General features: G+C 38.5%; 1 protein-coding gene across 4 annotated transcripts in view; it reads left to right on the forward strand.

Annotated features, from left to right (window-relative positions):
• MYRIP (myosin VIIA and Rab interacting protein) overlaps positions 1–13664 on the forward strand; it is a 221138-nt gene that overhangs the window by 153561 nt on the left and 53913 nt on the right. The gene's annotated exons all lie outside the window — the stretch shown is intronic.

The raw sequence follows: 13664 nt of genomic DNA on the forward strand, positions 1-13664 counted from the left end.
ACAAAAATAGAGGTTGGGGGATTTTTGTGTTTTTCATTATTCAAATAGCTGAAAATCCATATGAAAAGTACATTTGTATATGTGCCCAGATGTAGAGTCCCCGTTAGTGAGGCCAGCTGGGATTAAAGTCTCATTTGTATAATTTGTAAAGGCTTTGGAGTTTTTCCTACGGTTTTGTGCCGTAAGCTGGAATTTAGCTTTTGTCAGACTGCTGGACAGCTTGCACAATAAAGCTGCCAACTAAAAATATTTCCCATGCAACAGGGAAAACCCCACCATTTTAAATGCAGTGACTATAAAGTTGATTTGAAAAAAAAACCCAAATTATTGAAAAAAAAAAAAAAAGAAGACGGGGAAAAAAAAGCATATCCTGTGCATTTTTATTGCTTAATCAAAGAGAGCTCCACCTGTAAGTAGCACAGCATGCAGAAGGCTCATTTTCTGCAAAAGCAGAAATAGAATGGTAAGGAACTAAGGAAGCACACACTGTGTGCTAAGAGTGCTCACTTGCATACAGCAGTAGAGTAACGTTGCACAGCATCAGATACCCTCATTCAGTCCTTATTTGCCCTCGGCCCATGCTGGGAAGAGCTATGAGGTCCAGTTGACTTGAGAGGACCTTCTGGGGCTGGCCAGCTGTTCCCCATCTAGCCCATTTTCCACTGTAATTCAAGGAAATCTCCTTGCTTTAACTGCTAGATAAACCTCTGAACCACTTCAGGTCTCTGGGGAGTACAGCACCACTCTTGTCGCACTCCTCTTACCACAATATGTGGGTGGGTAACATGGAAATATATTTCTTACACCTCCCAGCTAGGGACCTGCATGGACTTGGATTTGCAGTTGTCATGCTCCTGCTGGATAAAATGGCAGTGCCTCCGGATGAACGATATGTTTCTTAAGCTGTTCAGTGGCTTGTGGAGTTGCAAAGCTACAAATATGTATCATCTCAGAAAGGCGTGTGCACAGCTCCCGGAAGAAAAAAGAGCAGCCTAGTTGGACTTGCAGAGTGAGATAACCAGTACGAAAGATGGGAACAGAAATTACATCTCTTCACTCCGCAAGAAAGTTTTAAGGGTTTTGGCTTGTTTGAATTCTTCCTTCTATTTTTTTTCCCCTTTCTGTTTTTTAAATAATCTTGAAATGAGCCAAACTTTATTTTTGATTGTGTGTGGTGATGATTCTTCTCTTCTTTACTGGCATTTCACAGCTGTTTGTTCACAGCTTTCTCCTGATACAAAAGCAGAAACAGACCTTAAAGCGGAGGATTGTTGTCTTTTTGGCGTTCTTGAGCTCTATATTAAAACTCCTGCGTATTTTTCTAATCAGGATTACAGAATTAATTTTCATGGTTTATCCTCTGGTATTTTTTTCTGATGGAGTGGAGTTTATATCTCTTTTGTGAAAATTTTTATGCTTCATTGACCTCACCTTTTTTTGTTGTTCAGCTGTTTTTCGAGAATCTGTGGATTAAAAATGAAGTTTCCAGAAAGAAAAGGCTTCACTTAGGTAATTTGGGTAACTAATTAAAGTGGCTTTATGTTCTGTTGTTTCCTTTGATATCTGCTGTGGTAATGGAAAACATTTCTTATATGGGTGAATGGTGCATTTATTCATAGCCATTTATGTTCAGTTGTATTTCGACTGCAAATACTTTCGGCTCATTAGCATTAACGCAAAGTCCAATGACCAAATGTTCCTGAGAATGTCTTGATGTTGCTCTCTGCATTCTGAATTTTTTTTACAGGAGTTTTCTGTGTGGATTTTCCTTCACTTTAGTGGCTAGATGCAAAGAATAAACTTGTACTAATAGACCAGCAGGATATTAATGCCTCTCCAATTGAGAATTTACTAATATCTCTTGCTAGATTTGTTTCCTAAGAAAAATGGCAGAATTTATTCATTTTGAGGTACTATCAGTGTGGATTTTTGTTCTTTTTACCTGTATCCTTTCAGAAATCTGAAGTAAAAATGACATGGATGTATTGTAGCAAGTAGAAACAAATATGACAGTAAAAGACAGTAGATTCGTGTTCAGTGTAGCTATAATAACTTGCTTTGATTCTTGTTTATTTTTATTTTGCTTCAGCATGTTCTGTGCATTTGAGTGTCATAAATTCACTAGTGATGCAGTATCAGTTAATTCTTGTGATATGCCTGAAATAACATCCAGTACAAAATGACCAGAATATGGAATTTCTTCCTTTTGAAAAGTACTGAAATACAGAAAATGTATTTTTCTACTAATTAAGATAGAAAAAAAAAACCCCAAGATTTCACATGAAATTAAATTTCTGGAGGAAAATGGATTCAGATAAGGTAAATTATTTCCTTTTGCTTAAAGGGGAAAGATTCATTTCAGTGGTGACATTTTGGGTTGTATATTTTTTATGTCATAAAATAGATCATATACAAATGTCATGAATGTATTCTGTAATTTAAAATACCCTTATAAAAGGCACTTTGAAGTAAAAATGCGGGATGCTCCATTTTGGCAACATTGGAGTGTTCCAATTTTTAAACAGGCATTTGAATTTGGACTTGTTTCAGTTTATATCCAGTGGCTGCTTATTTAATCTTCATTGGTGTTGACAAGTGCTATTAATTGGCCATATAAAGATACACATATAAATGAAAGTTTTAAGAGGAAAAAAATTGGCAGTGTGTTGAGGAAGTGGTTTTCCAGCGTAAAATGAAGCACCTAGAAGGGCTGAGAAAAGAAGATCACAAGTTCTTGGGCTCCATTCACACCACTGAGATGAGGGCTATAGACCAGCTTTGGCCACTAAGTGATCCACAGTGCCTGCAGTAATTTTTGAGGCTTGTTACAGACCAGGTTAGGAATGAAAGGTGAAGTAAAATTAATAGAGGTGGACTTTCCATTAGGTGGGCTGGAAGTGGTACAGATATGACTGTAAGTAATCTTCTGAATGACAGCCTTCATGGTTTTCTTATCCAGAAGAGTTATTTACTGATTGATGTGAACATGTAGCAGGTGAATGCCTGGATTTCTCCCACAAAATGCATCTTAGCCCATTGTCATATCTGGTCACAAGTGAGGAGATACACTTTAAAACTCATTTATGCAAGTGGCATCTAGGTAATTGTCAGTTTATAGAAAAGGTGGAGTGAATATACCTTGACTTAGTTAAAAATATCTTTGGTTTTGAAAAATTCATAGTTTCTACACTGTAAGTCTCAGCAAGGCTTTGAGAGTTATGTCACATAGTGTTACATAGCCCTGATTCTACATCATCATGGCATATCTGGTGCTTTCAATAGGATCTCATCCATAGGGTGTGCACTGTGCGAAGTCATCTCCTGACAGGTACATTTGGCTTTCTTGAAAGAGTACTAGTAAGGCCTCAAATTACCAGTTCTGGAATCTGAATTTAAACAAAGATATAGACCATTCGAGTCTTTTTCTCCTTTTCCAAGGGAAAAAAAACCCAAAACAAAACAGTGAGAGTGATCATATGGCTAGAAAATATGATCAGGGATGAAACAAGATTCTTTAGCCTTTAAAAATAATTTTTAAAAAAAATAAAAAAAAAAGAGGACAGAGCAAACTCCTTTAACTGTCTTGTTTAAATAGAAGCAAGGAAGATTTGGCTTAATGTTCAAAAAGGTTTTCAACATTAGGATAGGAAAGCACTGGAATGGATGGCTGTGGGAGCTCTGCAGCGTCAGCAGTCATTAAGAACAGGCTAGCTGTATATCTTCTGGGAGTGATCTAGGTATTCCTCATCCTGTGTGAGGGCAAGAGAGAGATCACATCATTCATGTGATCCCATTTCTTTCATGGCCTAAGGCTCTGCCAAAGTGTCTTGAAAGCAGCAGTAACTTGTACTGCAAGCTCTCTGCAAGTTCCCCTGCAATGCAGCCTTTTCAACTTTTAGGTTCAGAAGTCAGCTCTGAACAAATCAGCGTCAGTCATTGATGTTCGTTTTACAAAGCGAAAATGGAGAAAGAATATTCACTAATGGCTGTAAGGTATGGCAAACATCCTTATAAACATGTTTTTGTGGTAAAAGCTTATTAGCTCTTGCTGAGATGCTGTCAGGAGCTATATTGGATATGGCTTCTCCCATCTTTTACTGCTGGTAGATACCTGAAGAGAGGTCCTGCCCCTTCTTAGGTCATTGCTTTAACTGCTGTTAACTCTCCACGGTTGTGATTTCACCCCTGGTGTTTACAGTCAGCTAAATTACAGTAGAGCACTGGGTTTGAAAACCTTCCTCTTTTTAAATATTGGCTTTTATAACTGCTGCACAATCCTTATTTTCACTTGAGTTACCCTAAACCACAACATGCTTCCTGGGAACAGTAGGTTGGGTTAAGATGCCAAATATGCATTTATTTGCGACCCAGGGGTTCCTGACATACAACCTCACAGTGAAAATACAGTGCAAAATAGATCTGTTAAATGCTGATATATTCTACCCTTATTTGTGTTTTCCTGCCAGAGAATCAAACTGTAACTCCGGTTATACCTTGTATTGACTCAGTATTTTCCTCACCTGCTGCAGAATACTAACCTTCTGTAGAAGGTAGAGTAAATTTTATACAGAAAAGCTAAATATTCTTTCTGAAAGGAATAACAAGTTTACCTAATCCTGATTATTGAGCGAATTTTTAAAGTGTACCTTATCCACAGACCTGAAAATGGTCCTCACCAAATTTGCAGTCACAGCCTTCATTCACAAAAGACAATGATGTTTTTGAGCTCAAGTTAAGCCAGAAGACTTTTTTAGCCTGACCATTTTCACATGAGAAGATTGACTCAAGATGATATGCAAAACCCACTGAACCTGACCTATATTCAGGCATCCTTTGTTCAAATCTTATCATTTGCAGAAATCTTAAAAGGAAGGTGTCTGGCTGTAATAAGCTTCTGTCAAAGGAACCCCTTTAATTCTGGGGAAATGTTATTGGAAGACCATAAAATTCAGAGAAGACCCAAATAGCTTCATAGGAAAAGTAAGTGAAGTATGCAGATGACTATGAAAAAAGAAAAGAGGATTTAGGGGTGGAGGTGACTTTCCCACATAGTGCTGGGAAAGTCAAAATCTATTGTTAGATGGCAGCACAGGTAGGTATAAATGGCAAAAGGGTGTAAATATGATCCAGAGATGGTATGTCAGGTATGGAATTTGAGGGTGCGAATGCTCCAGCTGGGTTACAGGAACCATCATTGGAATGTGGCTGAGTTTACAGGTGTATTCACCTCAGTTCTAGACCTGTTGTGTCTCATGGGCCTGACTTCAGCTGAACTTGTCAGTTCTGGAGGATGACAATATACCACTGAGCAAACCCAATCCATACACCAAGTTAATTGTCACTGCATATGATCAGTGTTTAATTACTCCATGTAATGTTTGTCAGCAAATGCATGCAAACGTTTGTCTGCAGTTTTGATGTGATCTGCAAGGAATGTTGCTTTGCTAGTACAGGGGTTACAAATGGCAAATAATTGGGGTTTTTTTCTTTTTTCTTTATTAAAAAGGTATCAATTAAGTCTGTTATTTTATTAAGAGGATCACCTATACCTTCTCCATTCTTGTTTTCAAAAAGACTGATAAAGACAGATGTTCTATTTCTGTTTTCTTACATACTGATTACTTTCAAAAAATGAATTTGATGTTTAAAAATCAGCAATCTCCTTTCAATATAGATTAGATGATTGAGCTACCACAGGAAGCATTGGTCACAAATGCAACTGTATGGCATGTAGTTGTGGACTTTATCATCAGAGTGCTTTGAGGAGGCCAAAAGCATGTCTAGATTTAGGTTAGGTATAGCCAAATTTATCGAAAATGAGTCTGTGTAAGAGTGTCCTTTGATGATGGTCTGTCATAGTGTCAAACACAGAGTCCTGAGCTGACAAGTGCATAGTGTATTGAGGGTAGGGTCACTCCATGCTTGCACTTTTCCTGTCATCTCTTAGTCTGTCCTCTAGCATCTGCTGGTGGCCAGATACAGACTAAGAGACTAGGTGAACCTTTTATTTTGACAAGTATGGCTCCTGATCTTATTTTTATGAGTCAACAAATCACTTACTGTGGCCTACTGCATAATATTACTGCGATTGCTGCATTTTGACTTGTGCTGCAGTGAGCAATCCCTGTCATTTCCCTCTGGAAGTCACCGAGGCTTGGTTCAAAGGGGCCATGTGGTAGGCACTTTAGTACTTCCCTCAGTAATCAGGATTAGTGAACTCATTATTCCTTTCAGAATGTATATCTATTTTTCTGTAGAAAACTTACTCTGTCTTCCTCCCACATCTAACTTCTTGACTGTGATTTCAAAGAGAGAGTAAGCAAATTTGAGGATTGCACATACAGCTATCTCTTGGGGAAAAAAAAATCCTTTCTTTTCTCTGTGCTAACCTTACTTTATTATTTCTTGTATGGTGCTCCATGTTGGAATTTATAGGCCAGAACTGTTGCAGTGAATTTCTCAGTGAATGGTTGGGAATATGCATATTTTTAGGAAATGCCTTATATAGTACAATACTGTAGGTTGAGGTCTCTGAATAATTAACATGCTGTAGACAGCAGTGTGATTACTGGGCAAGGCTCATTTCTACTGGCACAGGAAAGTCATGTTTTCACTGTGAGGAACACAGACAGTTGTTTTGTTCCGCTTGTGGGAAAGACAGATGGTGTTTTCATTGAGTTGGGTAGTTTTCGTTTTGGAATAGATGCTTTGACGTGAGACAGTCTCTCCTCTGCTGTCACTTGGATTTTGCTGACCACTGAGCATAGCATCCATCATGCACCTGCACAGATCAGTGTGCCATGCTTTCGCATATTGCTGTGTCATTTGGGTGCAGCTCTCTGCTGTGGATAATTGGAGAAAGAAGTTTTCTAGAGCAGCACTTCTTAAGTGATGGGTGATCTGCAGAATGCTACTAGAAAATAAACAGGATTTCAACTTAAAGACTGTGAGGGAAGTATTCTTGAGGTGCAAACAACTGCCTTCCACAGGCAGGGTATGTGTGCAAAACAATCAAGGAAATATAAGCCCCGTCTTGGAATGATATGAGCATGGTCAAAGGTGGATGTACAGAATTTCCTGTTCAGAGCTTCAGGGGGTTAACTTTCTCAATTGATTTTTTTTTTTTTTAAGTCAGAGTTTTTAGCAAACTGAGCATTGCCAGGATATTCATGTGTGCGATGTTTGTGTGCTGTAGTAATGATTTTCCGCAAAGGGAACAAAGGTGAATTTGCATTCTTGAACCTGAAAGTATGTCTGATTTCATTGAAACTGAAAGGAACTGAAATGCTCTAATTCTACAGTTTATAAAGGACAGTGCCTTACAAGATCTAAAACATCAGCCCAAGGGAAAAAGTAAATTTTGCTATTGGCAGAGACAGATTTCAGTTGAGTTTGAAGCAATTTTACTCTAAAACGGAGTAAATAAGAAGTGACAGACTAAATCTTAATTGTTTCTCCTAGTGCTAGGCTGAGGCCACTCAGTGTTTAGAAATGGAAACAAGTGCCTTGAGCTTTATGTTCTTTGTGAGACCAGCGCAGGGAGAGAGCCCACACCAGGAGGCCTGTGGCAGACAGTGTGCCTGACACAGCGTAATCTGGATTAGCTGGAGTTTTCCGGAGAACTAATGGGCAGTATGGCACCAATGCAGCCAGAGGGTGATGGACATAGAGCTCTCCAGGAAGGGCAAGGCTTCGAGGATGTCAGTCCTACAGAACCGGTCACCTGGCTGTGCGGGAATATCATGATTAAAGACAAGAATATTTAACCCAGCATGCCTCTGCCTCTGTCTGCATAGTGAAGCAAGTTGGCTTTGGACGGCTCCTATCTACTTGTGTCCTGGCTCTGGGTATAGCTTAGCAGGTAATCTTCCCCTGACTCCCAACCCCTCCATCTCTTCACTCATAACTGAGCATTCAGGCAGTTCAAGGTGCCTTGGGAGTGCTTCGAAAGAGTGAAAAGAAAGTGAAAGAGTGAAAGCTTTTCCACTGAAAATTTAAACTTCTATGTACTACTTTAGTTTGATGTGGTTGTGTTGCATTTTGCAGACTTCCATAGAGCAGCAGTTCTGATCTGTGGATTGTCCTGTATTTCAGAAATTAGCTTGTTTGGCTTTTAAAATTTTCATTACTTAATTTAAAAAAAAAAAAAAAAAAGTCATGCCCACAGAAGTAAAAAGGAAAATTTAAAGCAGCTCCCTTCTTGAGTGATCTAGCCAATTGCAAAATGCTGATCTTGGTGACCTGAGGTTGAACATTATACTAGGGCATGGGCACAGCAGAAGGACAGGGTAGCAATTTTTAAAGCCTTTTTTTTCATCCTTTTCACCTCCCAGATGAAAGTTATTTTTAGTAACTGTTTTATTTAGGGCTGAGTAGGGCTAATGCCCATTCAAGTATATTAATCAGTTGTTTAATGAAGGTCTTTTTTATGATGGACATGAATTTAGAGGATCTACTACTAAGTCCTTTTTTATTATTTCCTGGTTTACAATGTATGTACGATGGGGAATATCTCACAAGTAAGATATAAAACTGAGAAACTGAGGTCATAACAAATGTTGCAACCAGTCTGTAAGTCTGTAGTAAACGTAAATGCAGTGGTAATGCTGAACTAACTGGGGGGGGGGGGCTGTGGTGTGGTGTGTGTTGGTGGTGTGATGGGATGGGAATGAGTTTAAGAAGTTTAGACAGAATAAATGAGTATTTAAAGGAGCATCTTTTCCTATCAAAAGGAAGCATAAAAATTCTATTTAAAGATATTACTCTATGATTCTTACACTGTCATTATATACCTAAGGATCATAAGTCAGGTTTGCAATATCTTAACACATTGTGGAACAATGACAGAATCAGTGGGGCTGCAGGGGGGCGATAGATAGTATGATTTCACTTACAGCATTACTCCCATAGTTCCAGTAGAACGATAGCAAAGGTTATGGATGAGGGGAGAGGAATCAACCTCAAGAGGCTCAGCTTGCAGCTGGGGCTCCAGAGGATGCCTTCACCTCTAGTGAACATAAGAGGCTCTACCAGGGTGGCATGAAACTCCTGTCTAACATTACACAATATATATATGGAGGTGAGCTCAGAAGTATGGGTTGTTTGGTGTAACCATTTGTACAGTTCTTGATGGGCAGATGAAGTCTGTGGCTCTGATTTTGGAGTCAGATTGAGAGTATAGAAGAGTATACTGGCCTGGACGTAGGCACAAAGGTATGGAAGTTGCAGTGAGGTGGCAGTGAACAGCTGAGGAGGAGTCTTCAGTTTCCAATGCAAGTAAACAGCAAGGAAACTCCGGGTGATTATGTATGCTCTCTGACATTTAAATAATTTAAATTCATTTAAATAATTTAAATTTACAGAAGCACCTACTGACCTATTGATCTGCAGTCTAGTTTCTGTAGGTGACAGGTTCTTGTGTGAGAAAACTTCTCTCAAAGTTCATGGAAGAAATGCTTTTGTTATAAAATGCTTCCGTATAGTTTAGTTTGTTAGTGAGTAGAGATTGAGGTCATGAACATTAAGTTGGTATTACCTTTTAGAGAAAATTTATTACTGAAACTGCATATTACCTTTAGACCAAATAAAACCTCACAACTTCTTAGGAGATAGAAGTGATAAATCAGTCATGTAACAGCCTCTTCTGTGTTAAGTAGTGAATACTTGTAATTACATGTGAGAGTAGTCTCTTTTACATGTTTTTTTTGTGGTCATCACTAACAAGGAGAGAGGGTTCATGTCCTCACTTCCCAGCACAGATGGTGTACATTTTTTTTCCTTAGGAAATGGCTAAAAATTGAGTATTTGGGTGCTGCAGGTGAGAAATGCAGCAAAACCCACTTGTAAAGATTTTAATGGGCTTATCCGTTGCTCTTACAGGGCTGCTTCATTAAGGCAAATATATTGCTGCACTAGGAAAAAAAGATGGAAGCTTTACAATTCTCATTTAAATTTTAATGTTATTAAATCAAAGGTGTCTGCCTAGCTTTCACACTTTCTCACAAGACAGTATTTTTAAAATCACAGTATTCCCCTCTGCCAAAAGCATATCAAAATGCAACCCAGCTCCATGGCAATATTGTGTAACATGAATAATGTCCTTAGCATTTAAGGGTATTTAGCAATAAAGACATAGCAGTCTTTATGGCACAGAAACAGAGAGAAAAGGCTTCATCCATTCTTGCATCTTTAAAATACATACTACTAATATCCCTTAAGTGCGAACTTTCATTTCACGGAGAAAACTTGCACACTTACTATTACAGCTAATAAGGAAAGTGTTTCATTTTAATGATTTAATGCCAGTGCTGTCATAGTCTTTCATTATTCTGGACTGGTGAACCTCTTCTGCAGATTACAGCTTTAAAATACAGGTCAACGTTAAAGGATTCTGAAATAAAGCGGAAAATGCTCTTATTTCTCTTTTGAGTGAGTCCTTTATTTTAGTATCTATAAGAGAACTACTCTCTTCTCCAAATCCTTTCACTGCAGGAGGAACCAGCAGGGACATTGTGATTTATTTGAAAGCTAAAGGCTGGAAAGCTTTAGAGGAGGCATTGTAATCTGCTATAAAATGTATGCAGGACAGAGGCGTAGATTTGGAGTTGTCGGTAGCTCTCCAATGCATGAGAAGCATGAGATGATTAGATTACTCACGAAGTGTTAATCCTGCAGCAATGGGGAAATTTGAAAAAAAAATCCCGATCCTTGTGTTTATACCAGATTAGCTAATACAAAGAGGCAAGCATCTCTCCTTTCCATGTTACTTTGAGATCTATAATCTACTATACTTTTGACTCTTCCGAAGTTCACAGATGGAAAATGTTATTACAAATACAAAGCCTGTCTCTAAAATTATGTTAGTCGCAAAGCAGTGCCTCACCTCATTAAAAGAACAGTGCTGTCAGCTTTCTCTTTTTACACAAACAGTGTTGATCAAACCGAAAAAAACATGGAAGCATGGGGGAAAAAAGATGGGGAAACTGGCTTGCAATAGATCCCATCTCTTTTGTTTTTCCCAAGTTGTCAGGTCAGCATTCACAACTGTCTTAACTCATATACTTTGTACAATGATATAGGTGGACTTTCTGCTTTTGGTACCTTGTCATTCAGTCTGAATACTAAGAACTGGGTCTGCTTGGCTTCAAATAAGATGACTTCAATAACTTTGGCATTTTGAGCCAGTGGAGCTGAAGTTGCTTGGTAAACATGCTACGGTAGCTGGTAGGGATCCTCAGTGCCCTAAAGCAATGTCTCTCTTGCAGCAGTGTGAGTCCACCAGTGGTGATAGTGCTATGACACTATTTTGTGAACAGCGTGGAGAATACTGTGTTCCCTGGGAAGAAGAGTATCCTTCCAAGCCAGTACTGCCTGCTAAGCCACTTCCAACCAAGTCATGCAGACTCAGTTTTGTCCATCATAATGATTGTGACTCCTTGCTGTTGACTGGAATCTTGCTCTCCCATCACCTGTAGAAAGTCGGTGGGCAAAAGTGAATCAAATTGAGCAAGCAGAAAACACAGTGCTTGTTTCTTTCTGACGCAGTTTCCATGAGAACAAATGGTTCCTACCCACAAAGAAGGAAGATTCTCAAAACACCAAAGAATTGAAGATTTGGAAGAGAAATTTACCACCATTCATGGATTCATCACTGTGCCAGCAGCCAAGCCCTGGTTTGTGGGTCAGGACTTGGATGGTCATTGTAACTGATTTCATGGTGGCAGCACTATAGGAATTCAGAAATCATGTACTTCGTAGACAGACGAAGGCGTGCTTCTCATTGCTCGTGCTCTATGACCAGCCACTTGTATTTCATCAGATGTCAATCATCTGTGCACTGTGTGTGAGGGCATTTTCCAGACAAAAAGGATTTTTGCCCTTGTCATGTATTAGTGATATTTGTAGAATGGTGAATATTCAAACAAATCAGCCTCCTGCAAACCATCGTTAGGCTTGGGATATTGCTGTGGAAATAGATAATAAAGGGCTAATATTCATACATTATCCTGCATCTAATTGCTGCCATAGCATACAGAAAAATTGTGCTTCTGTTACATTACGTGCTTTTTGTTCAGTTGTCTTCAGCAGAGCAACTAATGTAACTTTAAGAGTTCACAGTTTGAATACGATGGGCTTCATTGATTTTTATTTTTAATTTCTCACTGCTGGTGTTTGCTACTAAATGCTTCCCAGTGGTGACAGGGAAGTGGACTATATCATGATGTTCTACTTACATGAAATAGATAATCCTTTATAGCAATATATTGAAATACAAAAAATTCAGAGCTAGAGTAGAAGCATTTAGTTGAAACCCTAGACTCAGCGTATATGTTTGTTATCTCCCAAGATTCAGTGCTGAGTAAGAAACACATTGCTATTCTCTCCATAAGTGAGATTTTATTTGCTTATGAAATGGCGTGTGTTAAACAAAAATTGTGGATTGTCTCTTGCTTCACAGTTTATGAAGAGAAGTCCAGAGTCTCTGAAGGAAAATCTAAAGGGTACAGTGGGGTTTTCACTTAATTTTGTTTTTCACTAACAGCCCCAGGTTTAAAAACCTTAATTCAATTATCTAAATGTCTTCAAGTCTGAAATTGCTCAGTGTCCAGCACTCCTGATAGTAACATCATTTCTTAACCTTAGGTTTTTGTTTTCTACAATTTTGGTGTTAAGAATCATCTTTTTGATTAATTATTAAGTTTCATAGGGCTTTTAGTTCCATGACTCTGATTTTTATAATTATTTCAAAACAGAAATTACTTTGCAACCTATGCTAAAAACTTTTATATGAAATGTTTTCATTTCTGATAAAAATATCTTGATTTGGGCAATATAGGTGCAGTAAATTATATTAATTAAAAATAAACTACTGTGGCAATGTGCTGAGGAACAAATGGGCTCAAACAGGGAAGCAAACATGCAGGATTAGTTCATGTTCAATGTCTCAGACTTGTTTCTCCTTCCTGGAAACTTTTGGGAAAGTCAGCTTTAATTTATAGGTGGAACCCTAGGATCCCCATCTCTAGTGACATCCTCAGTTAGAATCGTATAGGTCCGCTGTGCATTACCCTGCAGTAACCTGTGGCTGTGTTGCCTGGGAACGTGGTGCAGGTTCTCTCTACCCGCTGCTGAAGTAACAGGTGGAGCAAGAGCCCGCTGCCAACGTGGAAAAGAATACAGAGCTGGACGATATCTCATGGCTTTATAAAATTATATGAGCTCTAGGGAAAAAAAGGAATTATTGATGTCAGTGATGCTGACTGTTGAAGGTAGAAAACCAAGCTGCAGTTGTGTGTCCTTCCTCCCCAAAATATTTGTCTGCCTGCTGTTCTTTGCTCATTCTGCTTTGAGGTCCTCTAATTAGGCTTATTGTACTCTATTGGTTTCCCCTAAATAAAAGCACCTCTTTTGACAGCAGCAAAATCAAATAAAACCTTGAGTAATGTGAAATATATGTTTGCTCATGGGTTACATTTTTGTTTGGTTCATTTTTTACATCAGTATACTGGACACTTTCAAAGTGCAAACATTAAAGAAGCATTCAGAAATTGTGATGATGTTTATCCTTTGAGGCCTGAAAGATATTTTTTTACGTAGAAGGATGGTAAACTGTTTAGGTTTATTTGTGGTAGCATAATTCCAAATACATTGGGGTTTTTTTCTGT

Source organism: Cuculus canorus, chromosome 2 (genome assembly GCF_017976375.1).
Source record: "Cuculus canorus isolate bCucCan1 chromosome 2, bCucCan1.pri, whole genome shotgun sequence".
Lineage (NCBI taxonomy): Eukaryota > Metazoa > Chordata > Aves > Cuculiformes > Cuculidae > Cuculus > Cuculus canorus.